Source organism: Pelodiscus sinensis, chromosome 31 (genome assembly GCF_049634645.1).
Source record: "Pelodiscus sinensis isolate JC-2024 chromosome 31, ASM4963464v1, whole genome shotgun sequence".
In the NCBI taxonomy this organism is placed as follows: Eukaryota; Metazoa; Chordata; order Testudines; family Trionychidae; genus Pelodiscus; species Pelodiscus sinensis.
The window spans coordinates 10,363,834-10,383,298 of NC_134741.1; the positions used below are offsets into that span (position 1 = coordinate 10,363,834).

At 49.5% G+C, this 19,465-nt stretch overlaps 2 non-coding genes across 2 annotated transcripts; one reads left to right on the forward strand and one right to left on the reverse strand.

The window, feature by feature from the left end:
• Positions 1–13,021: 13,021 nt before the first annotated feature.
• On the reverse strand, positions 13,022–13,126 carry TRNAR-UCU (transfer RNA arginine (anticodon UCU)). The gene is made up of 2 exons: positions 13,090–13,126; positions 13,022–13,057 (listed from the first exon to the last, which is right to left on the reverse strand). It is a non-coding gene; the product is annotated as a tRNA-Arg (tRNA).
• A 1,607-nt stretch (positions 13,127–14,733) lies between these two features.
• On the forward strand, positions 14,734–14,815 carry TRNAS-GCU (transfer RNA serine (anticodon GCU)). Its single transcript has one exon. It is a non-coding gene; the product is annotated as a tRNA-Ser (tRNA).
• Positions 14,816–19,465: the final 4,650 nt, after the last annotated feature.

Genomic DNA, 19,465 nt, shown 5'->3' on the forward strand with positions numbered 1-19,465 from the left:
TCTTCTTTTCAGTTCTCGCCACATCAGCCCAGGGAGGAGAAAAAATAACCCTCCGCCCGCTGATTGTCCCGTCAGCTTCTGTAGCTTCACCTCCTTCCACAGCAGCTCCAGCTTTGAGCTACAAATCTCTGTGTGTAGCCATATGGAATACTGAGCTTTCAGACTGGCCTCTGCACTTCTGGCTTCCCTCCTGCTTCATCCTTCTGGCTACGACCACACGGCACATTTATTTTGGAATAAGTTGGTCTTGAATAGTTATTACAAAATATCTTATTTCAAACTAGCACGTCTACACTGCAGGGAAACCTCAGAATAGTCCGAGGCAGGCTCCCCAGTGTAGACGAGCTACCTCGATTTAGAGCCCCTGGAAGAATAACTTAGAATGGCCCCCGGGAGGGGCTAGTTCAAACTAGCAGCAGTGGCGCAGCTACACGGGCCTTTTTTTAAAATAGCTAATTTGGAACAGGCGTTATTCTTTGTAGAATGAGGTTTGCAGAAGTCAAAATAAGCCATCTGTTACTTCAGAATTATTTCAGAATAACGGAATTGCTGGGTAGACTCTAGCAGTGTTATTGTGGAATAACGGCCATTGTTCCGAAAGAACTTTTGTGTGTGGACAGAACCTGTGCAGCCCAAGAAATGTGATTGGCAGCTCATACCCACAATCTTTCTGTCAATTGCAGTGCAGGGCTCTGAAGACATGGACCCAAGGCAACCACCTTGATTGCCTTCTGCTAAGGCCAGGCTGGAGGGAAGAGAATGGCTCCTTCAAGCTAGAGTTGAACCAGCATCCTAAGGATCACTTGCCAAGCACACACTACAGTCCTCTGCTCTGCCAACTGAGCTGTCAAAGGGAGCCTGATTAAGGGTGGGGGTCCAGGTTTTCCCTACTACAAGTCTCGGGGCACGTGCTCCCCCAAGTATATGGCATTGCTGATGAGGGGCAGAGAAGCCAGGTGCTGTCACAGGTGTTGTACCAATAAAAGCAAGCAGGATCTTATGAGGGGGATAAGGCAAAAAGCCACATTTATTGTAAAGATAATAATAAAGAATAAAGAAAAGATAGAAGCAAACAATGTTGCTTAACTACTTATTCCTATCACTACTTAACCTTATACACTTTATATATATAAACATTCATTCAATCATTCATCCATTCATTCAGGTTCTGTATAGTTGTTATAGTTACCAGCCTTGAAGTTGCTTGTGACAGAATACTGGCCAGGTATTCTGTACACAAGTGAGGGTAGTGGGGAGCGAAGTCCTGATCAGATGCGCATCTGAAGCTCCTGGTGGGCTGGCAGCAGAAAGTGGGACTCTGACTCCATAGTCTTTTAGTCCAGTTCTTATAGGAATTTCTTCCTATGCCAGTCTATGGGAATTGCTGCATCATGTTCAGGGTTGTCAGGTGCTCGTCAGTGATCTCATAGGGTGGGCCTCCAGTACTTGGTTTTCTCCACTTGACACCTTTTGGTTGCACTGGCACCTGACGCCTTCTTCAGCCCTTTGTTGCTGCATTCTCAGGCTGGCACCTCTCAGAACCATTCATTCATCATCCAAGCACTCTCTCTCTCTTACATACATTCCCTAATTAATGTTTCCCATACAGTATTTTGTATAATAATAACTTTACACGTACAAAAAGTCACAAGTTTCTGGGTGGCATTTCTTAAAACATTCTCTCTCTGAGTGCTGAGTTACTGTTATAGTTACAATGTTTCACTTTGCGATTAGGGTTAATTGCTTCACAATGTTTTGAAGAGAATGGGCGTCAACTGTGTAACAATAAGTTTGAGCGTGCCCTGGGACACAGAGAAGGGGAGCTGTTCCTGGCTACATAGTATTATATTTTTAACAGTTTTAAGTTACATGACCTAATATTACATTCCTAACAAATTATATTCGAGAGGGGCAATAATTATAAATCTAAACATTTAACAATCTTAACAAATAATAATAATAATAAATCTAAACACTTTAAGTTGTGGGGAACAAATTATGGGGAGTCACTTCCACTTGGGGGAATCATTTTTAATACATTTATATGTTATCCCTACACAGGTACTTCACAGGCAGACGGACCTTTTGAGTGAAACCTGAGCTAGATCCATCCATGTCACAGCAAAAGGAAGAAAGTTGGGTTCTTCTCACGTGTCTTCTTTGTTCCAGAGTCTCTAGGGGTGTGGTCGGGGCAGGTCCACAAAAAAACAAATCACTTGAATGAACCTTGGTCTAGAACAGTGGTCTCCAACCTTTTTACACCCAAGATCACTTTTTAAATCTCAGAACAGGCGAAGATCTATCTCCCCGCCCCTTCCTTGAAGCCCCGCCCCTTCTTGAAGCCCTGCCTTCTCTATTCTCCGCCTGTCCATCACTTGCTATCCCCAGCCCTTACACACTCTGATAAACAGTTTATTTTTAAATTATGCGATACATACAATTAAAATCACCTGTTTATAGTTATGAAATAAATGGTCTGTTTTTTATTCATGCTATTTAAATCTAAAATGAAGTGTTTATAATTATACATTTTGTGGGGACAGAGTACTGTGGCTGGGGGCAGGGGAGAGGGAACAGGGTGCTGGGAGGGCAGGGGACAGAGTGCCAGTGGGGACAGAGTTCGGGGAGTGGGGACGGGACTGGGGACAGAGTTCGGGGAGTGGGGATGGAAATAGAATTCTGTAGCTGGGGACAGGAGAGTGGGGACAGAGTTTGGGGAGAGGGGACAGGAAGGGGGACCGAATTCTGTGGCTGGGGACAGGAGTGGGGACAGCGTTCTGTGATTCGGGAGTGGGGGTTGGGGAGTGGGGTGCCAGTGGAGGCAGAGAGTCCCCTGCATCTCCCTCCTCCCAGCATTCTTCCCCTCCCCAGGGAAACCAGCGCACGCCTGCCACGGGGCCAACCCCCCTTCCCCCCGTGCAGGGAAGCCCCGCGCGCGCGCACGCTTGCCCAGGGAGCCGACCGTCCCACAAGCCCAGGGAAAGCAGCGCACGACTGCCCCGGAGCCAGCACTCCCCCCCATTCAGGGAAGCCCCACGCGCACGCGCCTGCCCATGGAGCCAACTAACCCCCCCACGCAGGGAAGCCCCGCGCGAACACCTGCCCCAGGGCCAACCCCCCGCGCGCGCCGGAAACCCCCTGCACGCCTCCCGCGGGGCTGACTCACCCCTCCTGTGCGGTGCAGGGGGCTGGAAGAGCAGCTAGCGCACTTCTGGCATTGCTGGAAGTGGCGCTAAGCTGCGGGACTTCTGAAGCCGACACTACCTCTTGAGGTAAGTAGTGGGGCTTCTGGGGGGTGGGAGGGAAATGGGGGTGGGGTGGACAGGACACCTCACGAGCTACTGGTCGAGGCCTTGAGATCGACCAGTAGCTTGCAATCGACCTGTTGGTGACCACGGGTCTAGAAACTCACAGAAACACCCCTGAGAGTTTCCTTGCCTGTACTTAAATGTTGACAGAAATTTTGTTGCTAACTCCTTGGCCAACTCCGATTGCTCTGGGGTTAAGAAATTCTCTCTCCTTAATTCTGTGTCCTCAGGAAGGGAGCAAATTGAAGAAGGTCAGGTCCTCTCCTGGGGGCTCCAACCCAAAGCCTAGGACCAAAGGATTTACAAGCCAGCTGATTAATGTTTGTTGCACTTCTCCCTCCCCACATCTGGGCCAAACCGCAAAGGCCACTCTACAGCCCCAGTGGCTGGGGGAGATGAGCATGTTAGAGCCTCTGCCCACTGCGCTGTAGCTTTCTGTGCCCAGGGTGCCAGACACTGCGAGGGCTGGAGTGAAATGGGGATTGGCTGCACTTTGGGAGTCAAAGATGTTGTCTGGGACCATGCAATAGAATAGTTTCACCAAACTTCCAAGGGAGGGTGCCATGGCTCAGTTGGCTAAAACACATGTCTAGTAAACAGGCGATCCTGGGTTCAGCTCCCAGTGGTGCCTTTTGACACCCTTTAATCACATTTTCCTATGTGTTTCTGGGACACAGAAGAGCCCTCCCCTGGCCACCCATGGAACTGCTGGTTCAGGAAAAGGCTGATTGGAGAGCAGTGTTAGAAAGAAGGAAACCACAAGTGAGAAGCATCTGATGCCCACAGGCCCTAACTCTCCATGGCTGCAGGAGCTGCAGAGGTTTCACCCTCAAACTCTCTGAGCATGGACACCCCCAGAGAATCACCAGGGTGTGTGGTGCTGGCTCTCCCGTCCCAGCAATTGCAGTCAGAGCCCTGCCTTGCCAGTGCCAGTCACAGCAGCCTCTGCACCTGCTCCAGGCTTGTGGTTTCCTTCTTCCCAACACTCCTCCCCAATTAGCCTTTTCCTGAACCAGCAGTTCCATGGGTGGCCAGGGGAGGCCTCTCCTGTGTCCCAGGAGGACCTAGGAAAATGTGAGCTGTCACCTGGGAAATGTTCCTGGCTTTAGGCAACGTGTCCTGTCTAGGGCTTCATCAGCCCGGGAGCAAAGGGCAGGCAGCATCCCCCATGATGCAGAGGGGCATGTCCACATCTCCAACCCTGAGGGTGCAGCCAGGGAAGAAGTGCTGGGGAGCATCTTCTGGGAGAGCCTGGAGCTACAAAATACGCATCTATGCCGGCATCACGCTCCTTCTCCGAGAATGGACCCACGTCCTGAAAGGGAGAGAAAGTGGCCTGGGAATGACTAGTGTAGCTGAGCAAACACTGCAGGTTTGTGTCTGTTGAGTGGCTAGGATTGAGCACTTCCACTGCTGCGGCCGGGGTTGGGCTCCCAGTCAGGGGAAATAGCCTCCTCTGTATTCATGAATTCTGCCAAGTCTTTGCTTTTTCATCATGGGAAGGGGCAACGGACTGAGGGAAGGGAGGGGCTGGGGTGCCAGAGGCAGGCTCTGACTGGGAGACTCACCTGGCTGAGCCCTGGCCAACAGCCCAGCACATTTCCCAGGCAGCTCCTTTCCTGCACAGGCTGCAGGTGTCAGGTTTCTGGGGGAATAAGAGCCTGAGTGGAGGAGGGGGGAGGGCTTCATGCAGGCAGCTGCCACTGGCATTGGAAACAGTTCAGAAAAGCACGACAAAAATGATGAAAGTTTGAATCAGCTGCCATAGTTAGTATAAACAATTAATAACACACATACTAAATGAAAGCGAATATGCTACAACAAGTCACAGCTGGAGAGATCTCTGAAAACATCCACTCCATGTGCAGCCACAAATGTGATGTTAGAAATTATTTTTAAAGGCCTTGACAAGAAGACAGTGACTATCATATTACATCTCTATAAATCCACGTGGTGCCCACAACTTGAGCACTGACTGGAAATGTGGTTGCCTTATCCCCTGCCCCCCCAAAAACCATTCTTTGGTATTGGAAACTTCAGAAAAGCACAACAAAAATGATGAAAGGTTTGGATCAGCTGCCACATGAGGAGAGATTGGGACTTTTCACCTTAGAAAAGTGGAGACAAAGTGGAGATAAGATAGAGGTCTATACATGATGGCTGTTGTTGAGACTGTAAATAAGGAAAGGTATTTTTCTTGTTCCCATAACAGAAGAACTAAGGGTGCACCATGATATTAGCAGGTTGAAAACAAACAAAAGGAAGAATTTCTTCACACAAGCACAATCAACCTGTGGAACTCCTTGCTAGAGGATGTTGTGAAGACCAGGACTATAAGGGCATGTCTATACTTGGAAACTATTTTGAAATTGCTTAAATCGACTTAACTTCCAGTCTAAGAAAATAGAAATAGTGTGTCCTCCGTATGGGGAAGCCTCAGAACTAGTCCGAGGCAGGCTCTGTTAATGTTCCTTCCTGGGAGCATGGAATTAAAAACAGAAGCAAGGCTGGGAGCAGCTGAAGCCAAGAGCCCTGTTCTACTGAGGTAACAATCTCTGAGGTGGCATGAAATCCCCTCTCCACTTTCTAACACTGAAATATCATCATCTTTATGACATCGTTCCTGGCCTTTTGGTTCAGCCTTTGAACTCTGACTGCAGATGTTTGCTTACCAGAGATGGAGAGATGCCAAAACAGACTAAGCCATATTGGCAAAGGCTTCTGCCAAAGCCTGGGATTGAACCTGGGACCTTTTGAGCTTCAATCTAACGCTCTTGCAACTGAGCTATTTCGGCACATGCCTCAAGGCTTCTGAGGCCGACACTTCTCTCAGGCATGTTTTTCTCCGCAGCAGTGCACAAGAGAGATGCTGCTGCCAGTGGCCCTGCAAGGCAAGATGAGATTTGACTGCCCCCCTCAGCCTGACTTGCACTTGGCCCCATTCCTGCCTTTGTGTCTCACAGCTGTAGAGGAAAAGGCTTCATGCCTGGTTCCTGCTCCAAGCTTGTTTATGGCCCCAGGCTACACAGCTCCTCTTTGCGCAAAAGCCTCTTGTGCACCCCAATTAATTGGACCCCAATTAATTATGCAAATGAGCATGGCAATATGCTAATCTGCACTTTATTTGCATGAGCTTTTGCAGAAAAGAGATGCAGTATGGAGATAGCCTAGGTGGTAGAGAGTCATGAAGTGACATAGACTCAGGAAAAATCCCTGGGCTGCAATCCTTAGTTACACAAAATAAGAATAATTCACCAGCTCTGATGTGATTCTAACCCCAAAACAAGGAAAATAATAAAACCTGATGGACTAGGGAGACTACTCCCTACTTACACATTTCAAGATGCCCTGACTTCTGTATCCTCTCACATCCTCACCCCTGCCCTGAGCTCTCCCTGTCAAATCTCTGCCTTGAGCCTCCCACACTTTAATTTCTTACAGGTACTTTCCTATCTTAACTCCCCTGCCCTTCAACTTTCTGCCTTGAGCCTTCCCCCTGGACCAAGGGGTGGTGCCCAATAGAACAGTCCCTGTAAGAATGTGTCACTTTCACCCCTGGGAACAGCTCAGCCATGCAAAGGGGCTGCCTGGGGCAGGACATTAGCCCTGGAGGGCAGGGGTGGATGTGGCAATGACATCACAAGGGCCTTTTGCAGCCCCTCATCTTATTGGCTAAAGGAGGTTAGGAGGTGATGACCTCACAGAGAGTCCATGACAATGGCCAGGTGGGACAGGGGCCATCTCTCAGAGACCCCCCCCCCCCCCATGGCTTTGCTGCAGGGAGTCTCCTTGAGTTCTGTTCTTGAGGTCAGAGAGAGAATGGGAGTCACAAGAATGAGTGTGAGAAGGAGCCTTCTCCTCTCCCACCAGTTAACTGACCTAGAAGACAGAGAGGTGGGAGAAGGGCCCTGAGTTAATCTCTTGGGTTACAGCTGCTGTAACAATGAGGTAAGATGAACAAGTAGGCAGTTGTCATGTGAAGAGTGAGGCTGGTTTCTTTGACTGGGAATTGACCCCAGGCCTTAGCAATGAAGGTGCCAAATCCTAACCACTAGACCACCAGGGACACATGAATAAACCTCTTTCCTTACCTACACTAGCCTTTCACAGGCCACTTTCTGTCCACTTCAGGACGCGGGTCTATTTTCCATTGTCCAGAGGGGACAAGAACGGAAACCAAACAGAACAGCAGAACAGCCAGACTGGGCCATGCCAGTTGCCCAACTAGCCCAGGATCCTGTCTCAGGACAGCAGCCAATTCCATTGCCCAGTGGGAATCCTCAGAACAGACAATTATTAAGTGATCCCTCCCATCGCCAATTCCCAGCTTCTGGTAAACACCAGCTCGGGACACCTTCCTTGTCCATCCTGCCATTGCCATTGATTGACCTTTCCTGCATTAAATTATCCAGTTATTTTTTGGACCTTTTTGTAGATTTCACCTCCACAACATCCTCTGGCAAGGAGTTCCACTCGGCGCAAAAATGCTTCCTTTTGGTTTATTTTTAACTTGTTTACTTACCAATTTCATTCTGTCACCCTGGTTCCTGAGTAGGAGAAAAAATAATTTATTTGCTTTTTGCATCCCTGTATCATTACATAAACCCCTGTCTCATCGCCCCTTGCTCATCCCTTTCCCAACCTGAGAAGAAGTTCCATGAACTCCTGAGAGCTGCTTTCCAAAGAAGGGGCTTGGTTTGAACTACTGCTTCAGCCCCAGATGCCCTTTCACTTTCAAAACAGCACATGGGTGAGAGTATGCAAATGAAGCACATGTTATTTAAATCCCTGCTTCATTTGCAACTTTGGTGTGTCTTCTTTGCATTGGTTCGAACTAACATTACGCCTCATTTTTTGCCCTCTGTGCCTCCCCCCCCAACACACCCCAACACATCCCCTTCCCACTTTCCTCTCCTCCTTCCCCTTCAGGTAACACAAACAGGACTTTTCCCTGTTGAAAGAACAAACTCTCTGGCTGCGTCTAGACTGACAAGATTTTGCGCAAAGGCACATGCCAGTTTCTCTTGCGCAAATACTTTTAAGGGAAAAACTTCTCCATTAAAAGTATTTGTGCGAAATCATGCCAGTCTAGATGCAGCCTCTGTTTTTTTTTAATGTGGGGAATGTAGAACTGGGGACGGACTGGGGAAAGAACCTGTGATGGGGATGGGGGTTGGGGCTCATGACTAAGGTTAGGACTGGCACTGGCACCTTCCTCTGGCAAGAGGGGGGTGGTGGGGCTCAGGTATGGGGCTGGCTCCTGCCTCAGGTGGTCCCACTGCCTCACGTCAGGGGCCTCAGCAGCACTGGGGGGTGGCTCCAGGGGGAGACACTGGTTCAGGGGAACTTGAGCTGCTGGGCCACTGAAGCAGGCCCCCAGCAGCAGCCTCTGTGCAGGGCACACACACTCCAGGCCTCCCGGTCTTATTGAGTCTCCCTGCGTGGCTACTTTACCTACTTTACTTGTTTTCCTTCTGCCCAGAGCTCCCTTCTTCTCCTGGGCTGCAAGGAGCATCCCTAGGACCCCCTGAGACAGGCACAGGACTCTGCCTCCCCGCAGCCAGCCCCACTCCCACTGCCTTTGGCAGAACGGGAGGGGAGGGGCTCTGTTCATGCCACTGAATCCCACAGAGGCGCTGAGGCCCTCAGCTTGGCTTCCCTCCTCTGCCGCATTCCTGCCTCATTTCATCCTTGAGCAAATCACACAAAGGAGGCAGCAGGAAGATCCAGCCCCATATGCCAGTCTCCAAAGGCAGGGGAGGCCAAGCCACAAGCCTATACGTGCCCTGCCTGACCTCTCTGGCTTCCCCAGGCTGGCACCAAGGGGCTTTTTCAGCTGATACCACTCCCCTCTGTTACCTGGGCTCATCCCAGGCACAGGCCGGGCAGCAGGAGCTGCACTTACCTGGGCACCAACGGGAGCGGCAATAAGATGAGACCTTATATTGCTGCCTGGCTTTGAACCAGGGCCCTTTTACGCGTTAGGCAAACATGATAACCACTACACCACAATTCAGTGGTGGAACCTGTCTGACTGTTCTGTTCCTAGCTCTTTCTAACACCCTGTTCTGCAGAGGAGGGGAATGCACCTTGTGAACACTCCACCTCTTGTTCTCAGGGAAGCCACTGTGGAGGCAGGAAAAGGGAATAAGGGAATTTGTGTTCAGCCATCTTGGTCTTGTTAACAAGAGAGCAAGAGTCAGGCTAAGTCTGTGGCCTGACAACGTGAGATCTGTAATTAGACGCTGCCTTCGCCTCTCGCCTCCATACGGAGATAAGGATAGAATGCTGACTCTGGTAGGGACCTTGAGATAAGGAGCATCTGGGTGGAACTAAATAACTGTTAGCCATTGGTGTTTGTAATGGGAAGGAGACTAATTGTTATTGTTATTATATTTAATAGACAGTATATAAACTGCTTCATAATTGCTTGTATTCGAAGATCTGCCTCGGAGGGGGGGGCTCCCCCCCCCGTCTGAACCAGTTTTTCCCTTGCTGCAGCTCGTAATAAAACTGCCTCTGGCTACTTGTTGCTTACAAACTCAGAGTGAGGACAACGTTTTCTTCCACACCACTAGCCCAAGCTGCCAACTCCTCATTTCCTCACCAGCCCCTTGAGATTTGTAGCTCAAAGCTGGAGCTGCTGTGGAAGGAGGTGAAGCTACAGAAGCTGACGGGACAATCAGCGGGCAAACCCCTTTGCAAGCTTTGTGTGACAGGAGGGGTGTGAGCAAGGGAGCACCCCCCCCCCCCGACCCGAAGGGCTCTGGCCTGTTCTCTGCAAAGTGCTCAGCTGTTTCATTTTTTTGCAGGCCCATTGTCTGTGTCCCTGGTGGCTTCATTTACAGTTTTGAATCTTTACATTTGCATCCCTTTTTCGAAAGAGGGTACAAGTGTAAACATACCCTACGTAGCTAGAGTTGGCTTCCTTCAGTTGAGCCTGGCTGTGTCCCTACTGCGGGAACCCAAAGGGAGCAAAGAGTAGAAGTACTGGAAGCTGGTGGGGTACCCTCTGAATTTGATTTAGTGAGTCTAAGCTGGACTTGCTAAATCAAACTCCATAGGATTGATTGCGGCCATTCCTCCCCCGCTGGATGCGGTCCTTGTTCTTCTGCACCGCACAGCCCATGGAGACCAAGGACCGGCCAATGGGCATTCTGATCACACCCTTGTTGAATTGAGGGGAATAGAAACCAGACAAACAGCAGGTTTGAACTTGTTTCAGTTGAGAGATGGGTTTGCCTGGTTTACATGCATTGATGCAAGATCACGTTAGGGGTTTGTGGTCATTTCAAGAATCCCAGTACAATGGAAATCCAAAATGTGGCACACCTGGAGATATAAAGGTTTAAATGAGTTTGGTCAAACTTTTAAGGGGGCATGTGGAGTTGAACCAAGTACCAACTGAGCAGTAGTCAAACACTCTACCACTGAGCTATACCCCTGCTGCAGTTGCATACTTCCAGTCAGTTTTAGGAAATTAGCCTCTGGCAGCACTATCTGCAGGAGCAGGTGGTGCCTTGCACACATGGTGGGGGGAGGATGGCCCATTATGGGGTCAGTCATGTGAGGTGTCCCCCAACCTACAATCAGCATGACGCTTCATGATAGCGCATCATCCCTTGTGCTCCCGCCTCCACAAATCGCTTGATCATTGTCTTCGGACCACCCTCTCTGGGACACCTGGTGCTGGCCATTGTTGTCAGACAGGCTACTGGGCTAGATGGACCTTTGGTCTGACCCAGTACTACCGTTCTTATGTTATTATGGGTTTCTTGCACAAGAAATTCATGTTGCCTGTCTACACTGCCCTCTTGTGGAAGAGCTTATTGCTCATGGGGAGAGGAATAACTCTTCTGGAACAAGCCCTGTTTTTCAATGCTGTACTGTAAATTTACTTGTGCAAGAACAGTCGTGCAGTGTAGATGATATGCACATTTTTGTGCAAGAACATTTTTTCTCAAGAAACCTGCAATGTAGGTGTAGACTAAGGGTTTATATTCATTTAACGTACAATGGAAGTCCAGGAAAGGTGAATGTCTCCATTAAATAGACAGTCTTACAGGGGGCACTTGGGTTTGAATCAAGGACTACTTGATATACAGTCAAACACTCTAACACTGAGCTACACCCTCATGCAAAACACATGTCTGCAGCCAGTATTGAGAACTGGGCAGGGAACAAGAGGCTTTTGTAGACAACCCATTTCAGGTAGGACGGACCCTCACTGACCCCAGATTGTGACTGGTCCTAACAAGGAGTTTGTCCTGAAAGCAGCAGAGTTGGGGCAGGACAGAGGTTCTGTCCACACAGAAAAGTTCTTTTGGAACAATGGCCGTTATTCCAAAATAACAACACAAGAGTCTACACAGCAATTCCCTTCTTTTGAAATAACTCTGAAATAACAGACAGCTAATTCCAACTTCTGTCAACCTCACTGTACGAAGAAAAATAGCTATTTCAAAATGAGGCCTGTGTAGATGCTCCACTTCTGCTATTTCAAAATAGCCCCTTCCTAGGGCCATTCTAAGTTATTCTTCTTGGGGCTCTGTAATGGAGAAAACTTGTCTACATTAGGGAAGCCTCCTTGCCCATTTTTAATTCACTCTCTCCATCTACAGGCAATTCACTCTTAGATTTACCAGGGTTTTAGAAAGGAGAAGTCTAGTCCTGGGGTCCAGCTTTAGTAGTACCAAAGAGAGAACCAACTGCAATTTCCATCTTCTGAGGAGAAGGGAAGAGGATTTTCTTCTCCTCAGTTCTAGCCACATCAGCCCAGGGAGGAGAAAAAATAACCCTCCGCCCGCTGATTGTCCCCTGTCAGCTTCTGTAGCTTCACCTCCTTCCACAGCAGCTCCAGCTTTGAGCTACAAATCTCAAGGGGCTGGTGAGGAAATGAGGAGCTGGCAGCTCGGGTTAGTGGCTTCCCTGAGAACAAGAGGTGGAGTGTTCACAAGGTGCATTCCCCTCCCCCGCAGAGCAGGGTGTTAGAAAGAGCTAGGAACAGAACAGTCAGCCAAGTTCCACCCACATTAAGATATTTTTCTGTGGTGTAGTGGTTATCATGTTTGTCTAACATGCAAAAGGTCCCTGGTTCAAAAACACAGCATTTGCTTCTATTGCTACTCCCCTGGGTGCCTAGGTAAGTGCAGCTGCTGCTGACCAGACTGTACCTGGGATGAGCCCAACTCCCCATGTGACAGAGGGGGGGTAACATCAGCTGATAATGACCCTTGGTGCCAGCCTGGGGAAGAGAGATGAATCAGGCCAGGCAGCTGCTGGAGGCTTGTGGCTTGGCCTCCCCTGCCCTGGGAGGATGGTGTAGTGCGCTGGATCTGCCTGCTGCCTCCCTTGTGTGACTTGCCCAGTGTCCACAGGCCAAATGTTGGAAAAGCCTCTTCCAAAAAAAGCAGAAGAAAAAGCTGCACAAATTGGGTTTTGAAATTGGCATAGATTTTTCCAGAAGAGCCATGCAGTGTAGACATAGCCTGAGTGTTGCTCAGCACTAGTAGGAGACAGGGAGGGACAAAATGGTCTAACGGCACCTGCAGCCTTTCAGAACAACCCCCAGCCCCAACCCCAAGAACCAGCCCTTCCCTTCACCCTCACTGGGGTCTGCTGGGAATTGCCTGGATGCCAGCCCACCCCAGTGTCAGCCTAAGGATTGTCTGGTCTGTAAAAGCTACATCCTGGAAATGAGGCAGCAGCTAAAGTGACTCCGGTGGGATTTGAACCCACAACCTTTGAATGTCTAGCTAGGCTCACGTTAACCATTACAGCTTAGAAGTCCAAAATGCTTTCTATTGCACCACAGAGCCTGATGCACTAATGAGTTTGATAGCTCCACTCTCTGCTTTGCAGCATGGCAATTGCTGGGGGGTCTGTCTCTTTTGGGAGAGGAGATAGGAAGAGGGAGGGGGGCACTGAAATTAAAGGTTAAGAACTAAGCTGCAGTTGGAGAACATGGGCATCAATCCCACTGTCTCTCACACACTAAGCAAGTGCTCTACCACTTGAGCTCATTCCCCTATTTACAAGAAGTACTGCTGCCCCAATCACCTTGTTCCGGAGCCAACAACGTCCCTGCAGCTGCCCAAAGCTCCTTTCTGAAAGGGCCACTTGTGAGACTGACACCCGTGGGCCGGCTAGCTCGGAGGTTTAGGATGTGGTGCTCATATCACACTGACGTGTCTTAAGAGCAAGCCCCTTGTTTCAAGCTATAATGGGTTTGCTATTCTGACGTCCCTGCATGGCAGGAGGAGGAAGGGATGTTTCAGAATAGCGATTTATTTCGAACTAAGTGCTGTGTAGCCAGCACCAAATTAAAAAATAAGCTATTTCAAAATAGGCGCATTGATTATTTTGAACTATGGGACGCACCCCTAGTGAGTTAGAGCTGAACTCTGCCCCCAGCTCCCTGCTTCATTCACCTACCTACCGACTCCCTCGCTGCCATGGGGTTGTTTGCATTGGACTCTTCTCTCTGTAGTCAGGCTTCAGCCAGGACTAAGACTCAGGCAGGAGAATGTGACCCGGCTCCCTGCACCTGGGCCCTGCATTTCTCGTCCCTTCAGAGACACTTGTTAGTGGAGGAATAAATCACAGTCACATGAGTGTAGATTATGAAACTTTGTAGTTGTTGTTGCCTTGGAAACTCCCCACAGACCTTCCCCTAGGGTCCCAGGCAGCCGCTCACATTGCACAGCTTACTTTGAGGTGAGGGTGCTGTGTAGACGTGCTCGTCCTGTTGAGGGCCAGCCTGCCAGGGGGAGGGTCTGGCCACTTCCTTTCCTTGCCTCTCTCAGGCTGTGTCTACACTGCAGGGCTACATCTACACTGCAGGCTTTTTGCGCAAGAGTAACTGCTCTTGTGTAAAAACTTGCAGAGCGTCTACACTGCAGGCACGTTCTTGCACAAGTACATTTATAGAACAGCATCAGACAACAGGGCTTCTTGCACAGAAGTTTTTCCTCTCCCCATGAGGAATAAACCCTCTTGCTCAAGAACTCGTCCAAAAGGGGCAGTGTGGACAGGCAACAGGGGTTTCTTGCTCGAGAAAGCCCTATATCTAAAATGCCTGTCAGAGCTTTCCTGCGCAGGAGAGCGTCCACACTGCCATGGGCGCTCTTGCAGAAAAGCACTTCTCTTGTGCAAAAGCACATGGCAGTCTGAACACACTGTTGCGCAAGACCTTTTGCACAAGAACTCTTGCACAAAACAGTTCTTGCGCAAGAAGTTTGCAGGGTAGATGTAGCCAGGGGGTGTTTGGGTTTGTTACCAGCACTGAGCTTTGTACAACAGCTCAGGGAACATTGTGAAAAGCCAAAACCTTCCTGCCCAGGGTATCTTTGGCCAGTTAGCAAGTGGCAGAAAGGTTCCCTGAAGTGCTGACTTCAGGTGGTTTGAAACTAACCCCAGAAGCTCAGATAAGGTGGCTGAGTGGTTAAGGTGATGGACTGCTAATCCATTGTGCTCTGTATGCATGGGTTCAAATCCCATCCTCATCGGGTGTTAGCAATCTTTGCTCTTGCCTCTCCCAGAGGTTCAGCTCCAGCCCCTCCCACTGCAGCCTGGGGAAAGGGGAAATCTCCACAGAGACACTCCCAGCTGGGACCCTCAATCCCTTCTGCCCTCAAGGGGAAACCTCACAAAGGAGATTCCAGGCAGCCAGGCCATGGGGGTCTTTGAGATGCTCCAGCCCTGCTGCCTGTCCCACCTGGCAGTTGTCATGGATGCTCTGTGAGGTCACTGCCTCCCAACCAATGAGCTGAGGTGCTGCGCAAGGCTCTTGTGATGTCACTGCTGCCTGGCAGGCTCACGGCCAGCCCCTTGGCATGTGTGAGCTGCTCCCCCTCTACCCCTGTCACTCAGGGCTGGATCTGGGGCTCAAGCAGGGAACATCAGAGGCTGCTTAGGGGGCCACATTGCTAGGCCAGGGGCCCTCCTGTGGGGCTGTGAGTGTTGCTGTCCCTACTGTACAGACAGGGCCATAGAGCCTCAGGAGGCTGCAGCAGTGGGAGACACTTCCCTGGTGTCAGGAGGGAGACGAGACGTTAGGGCCCATGACTCCGAGCCAGCTACACAGCTATACACACCCATGGAAAGCTGATTTTCAGAGGGGTGTGATCAGCCCTTCCTGTGTATCTGGCCTCTTCAAAGGGGCTTAACCAGGAGCTAAAAGTTGAAGAAGGGTGAATTTCAGTCGGAAAAGCATCTGTGCCAATCTAAACACGGTTTTGTGCAAGAAAGCCCCAATTGCCATTTTTGCCACCGGGGCTTTTTTGCGCAAAACTGTTTTTAGCTGTCTACACTGGCCCTCTTGCGCAAAAACATTTCCAGAAAAGGGCTTGTGCTTTGCCCTAATGGGAACGTCAAATAATTTGCACAAGAAGCACTTATTTTGGACAGTAGCATGTCAGTGCTTTTGTGCAAAATCAAGCAGCCAGTGTAGACAGCTGGCAAGTTTTTGCACAAAAGCAATCACTTTTGCGGAAAAACTTGCCAGTCTAGACACAGCCAGGTGTACAAAGTCAGAATGAAGGGATGCATATTGCTCTAGAAGTGACAGAGGGAGGTGGCTGTAGCAGAGTAGGGTCTGTCTGGAGATAAAGTGGAGACCGAGGATGAGAAGGTGCATGAGAGGTAGAGACTCCAGAGTAGGGTGGAGAGGGAGAGAGGGGGCTTAGTTATTTGGTCTGGCAAACTAACAGAAAATCCCCAGGCCCTGAGCATGGTGCAGGTGATGCCCATGGGGACTACCTAGTCCATCAGATTTTATTATTTTCCTTATTTGTGGGTTTAGAAATCACGTCTGAGCTGGTGGATTATTCTTATTGTGTGTAACTAAGGATTGTAGCCCAGGGATTTTCCTTGCATAATTAATTGGGGTCCATTTTTGCACAAGAGGCTTTGGCACAAAGAGGAGCTGTGCAGACTGGGGCTCTTCCTGCCTCCTGCTTCCCCTGGCTCCAGCCTGACCTTGGCCTGTCGTGCATGCTTGGCAAGTAATCCTTAGGTTGCTCTGCGACTGACAAACTGTTTGTGGGTACGAGCTGTCAATCACATTTCTTGGCTGCACAGGCCTTGAGACCCTTCTGAGGCTGGAGGGAAATGGGGAATGGCTGCATCTTGGAATTCAAAGGTGTTGTCTGGGACCATGCATTGGAACAGTTTTGGAGACACTTTTCTTTTTTCAGAAGAGTCTTTTCTGACATTTGGCCCATCTATATGGGCCCAAATGTGGGGAAATCCTTCTCTTTGGGAAAAGCCCTTATTCCTAATAAAATGAGGAATACAGGGCTTCTGAAAGAACAGTTTTTCCCAGATACAAAAGGTATCCTGGAAAAGCTCAATATTGGGCTTGTAGCCAAAAAGGACACTGTGGCTTAGCTGGTTAAAGCATGTGCCTTATAAGCAGGCAATCCTGGGTTTGAATCCCAGTGGTGCCTTGTTGTAGCTTTGCTCATGTTTTCCTGCGTCCTTCTGGGAAACAGAAGAGGCCTCCCCTGGCCACCCATGGAACTGCTGATTGGGGAGACACATTGAGAAGAAGGAAACCACAAGCCTGGAGCAGGTGCAGAGGCTGCTGTAACTGGTACTGGCAAGGCAGGGCTCTGACTGCAATTGCTGGGACAGGAGAGCCAACACCACATGCCCTTGTGATTCACTGGGGGTGTCAGCACCTAGAGATCCTGCCAGGGATGTGAATGTAGACACATGAAATTGAAAATGAAACGGGGATTTAAATATGCTGCACTTCACTTGCATATTCACACACCAGTGCTATTTGAAAATACTTTATTTTGAAAATATAGTATTAAATACAAAATAAGCGTATCTCAACAGCGTTTTGTATTTCAAAATACTTTATTTTGAAATACAAAACACTGTTGAGATACGCTTATTTCCGGAGAAAACCCTTCTTCAGAAATAACCCTTAAACTGCATTTTATAAGGAGTAAGGGTGATTTTGAAAGAAGGGTTTTCTCATCCTTCTCTTCCTCAGTCTCCACTTTATCTCCAGACAGACCCTGCTCTGCTACAGCCACCTCCCTCTGTCACTTCTAGAGCAATATGCATCCCTTCATTCTGACTTTGGACACCTGGCTGCGTCTAGACTGGCATCTAGACAGCACCTGTTCTTTCAAACTAGGGTATTTCAAAATCGCGGCCAGACGTGATTATGCAAATTCCCGCTTCATTTGCAATTTCACTCAGCTGAATTTGCATTGCTCTCTCAAAAGAGGAATGCCATGTAGACAAACCCTCACATAGGGGAGATGCGGAGATCAGAATTTTCCTGCCTTCCTCAGCTTGTCTGGCTCCTTTGCCCCATTTCCTGCCTCCCTTCCTGAGCTGACCCAATGGCTGAAAGGGACAGCAGCTGCTGATTGGTAGGGGGTGAGGGGAGAAGATGGGCAACAAGACCCTGGAAGCAAGAAGTACTAATGTCCAATTCTCTCTGTGCCACTCGGCCTTAGATCCTGGCCACCCAGCATTCACTCTGATGAGGCCATAATATGTGAAGGGGGAATTTTGACTGATAGTCTCCTATGAGTTGGAATCCCAGCTCCCACAGGGTTCACTGGAAGGGGACAGCCCAGCAGGGATTGAAAACCACTGCTCAAGATCAGGTTTGAATTCACAACCTCAGCAACGCCTTATAACTACTGTGCACTGACCCATTGTGCCACTGGAGCAGATGTTTGAGAGTTTTCTCCAAAGTCCTTACACTGAGAAAGTGAAGAAGCACAAAGTAGAACTGAGTGAGAAAGGCAAGAAGACCAATATTCAAGGATTTACACAAACAAACATTTCCCCAGTAGGGTCCACTGAGATTTGAACTCAGCTTGTAGAATTCAGACTCCTGAACCCTGCCCCTTACACTATGGGACCAACACACCATGATGTGCTTGAGGTTCTCAGGTGGTGCCCTACTGTCCTTGCTTTTTCCATTCAGCTGCTTCACCTCTCCAGACCCTGCTTCATTTGTAGGCAGCCTCACGGGAATGAGCTGGCTCCCTCTCTGCAGAAGAAGGAGAAACGTTGCCCTGTCCCTCCTACTTAGCTGGCAGACCTCAGGTAAGGTTACATGAGATTATCCAAATACATCCCCATAGCCACTGTTCCATATCTAGGGCCAGCAGTGGGTGGGCATTAAGCAAGGAGGCAACAACTCACAGGAAGAAGTCAGGGACAGGGCTAATCAGATTATCTTGATTTATCTTTGCTAAGCTGTGGCCATAACCAGCAAGGTAAGGATCAAAAAGAGGAATAACACCAGCTCAGCAGATATGTTCCTGTCCCATGTTGTGGCATGCTAAAGCCTGGGATTGAACCAGGAACCTTTAGACCTTCAGTGTAATGTTCTGCTAACTGAACTACTGTGGCTGTAGATATCGCTGGCCTCTAATTCTCTATCTGGGATGTTTTGCAGCCGTGCTGCACAAAGTAGACATCATCATGCCCTGCCCAGGAAGACCAGACTGGTGCAGGGAAGGAGCTGCCTGAGAACTGTGCTTGGCAGGTCTCCCAGCCAGAGACTGCCTCTGGCACCCCAGCACCTCCCTTCCCTCAATCCACTGACACTCCCTGTGATTAAAAAGGGCAAAGAGCAGATGCGTTTCATGACAAGGCTGGTTTCCCTAACTGGGAATCAAACCCAGACCACAGCAGTGAAAGAGCTGAATCCAAGCCACTAGACCATCAGAGAGATGAACAGCCACACTGCTTGCTCAGCTACACTAGCTCTTCTCAGGCCACTTTCTGTCCCCTTCAGGACATGGGTCCATTCTTGGAGAAGGCGCATGATGCCGGCGTATTTTGCAGCTCCAGGTTCTACCAGAAGGTGTCTCCCAGCACTTTTCCCCCGACCGCTCTCTCAGGGTCGAAGACGTGGACCTGCCCCGTGCATCGTTGGGGATGCCGCCTGCCCTTTGCTCCCTGGGCTGATGAAGCCCTACACAGGACAGCCCTAAAGCAAGAATCGTTTCTCAGGCAGGCTCAGCAGGGCCCGTATTGGTATGGAGGAGCCTTCGGGCTCTTTAAAGAGAGATTCTGCTGTCTGCTCCCCTGGCTGGACCTTGGCGAGACGAACGTCCCCCAAGTGTCCTCCAGAATAGTTGTGAGAACAAGGCGGAGACATTCCTGCCCCCTGC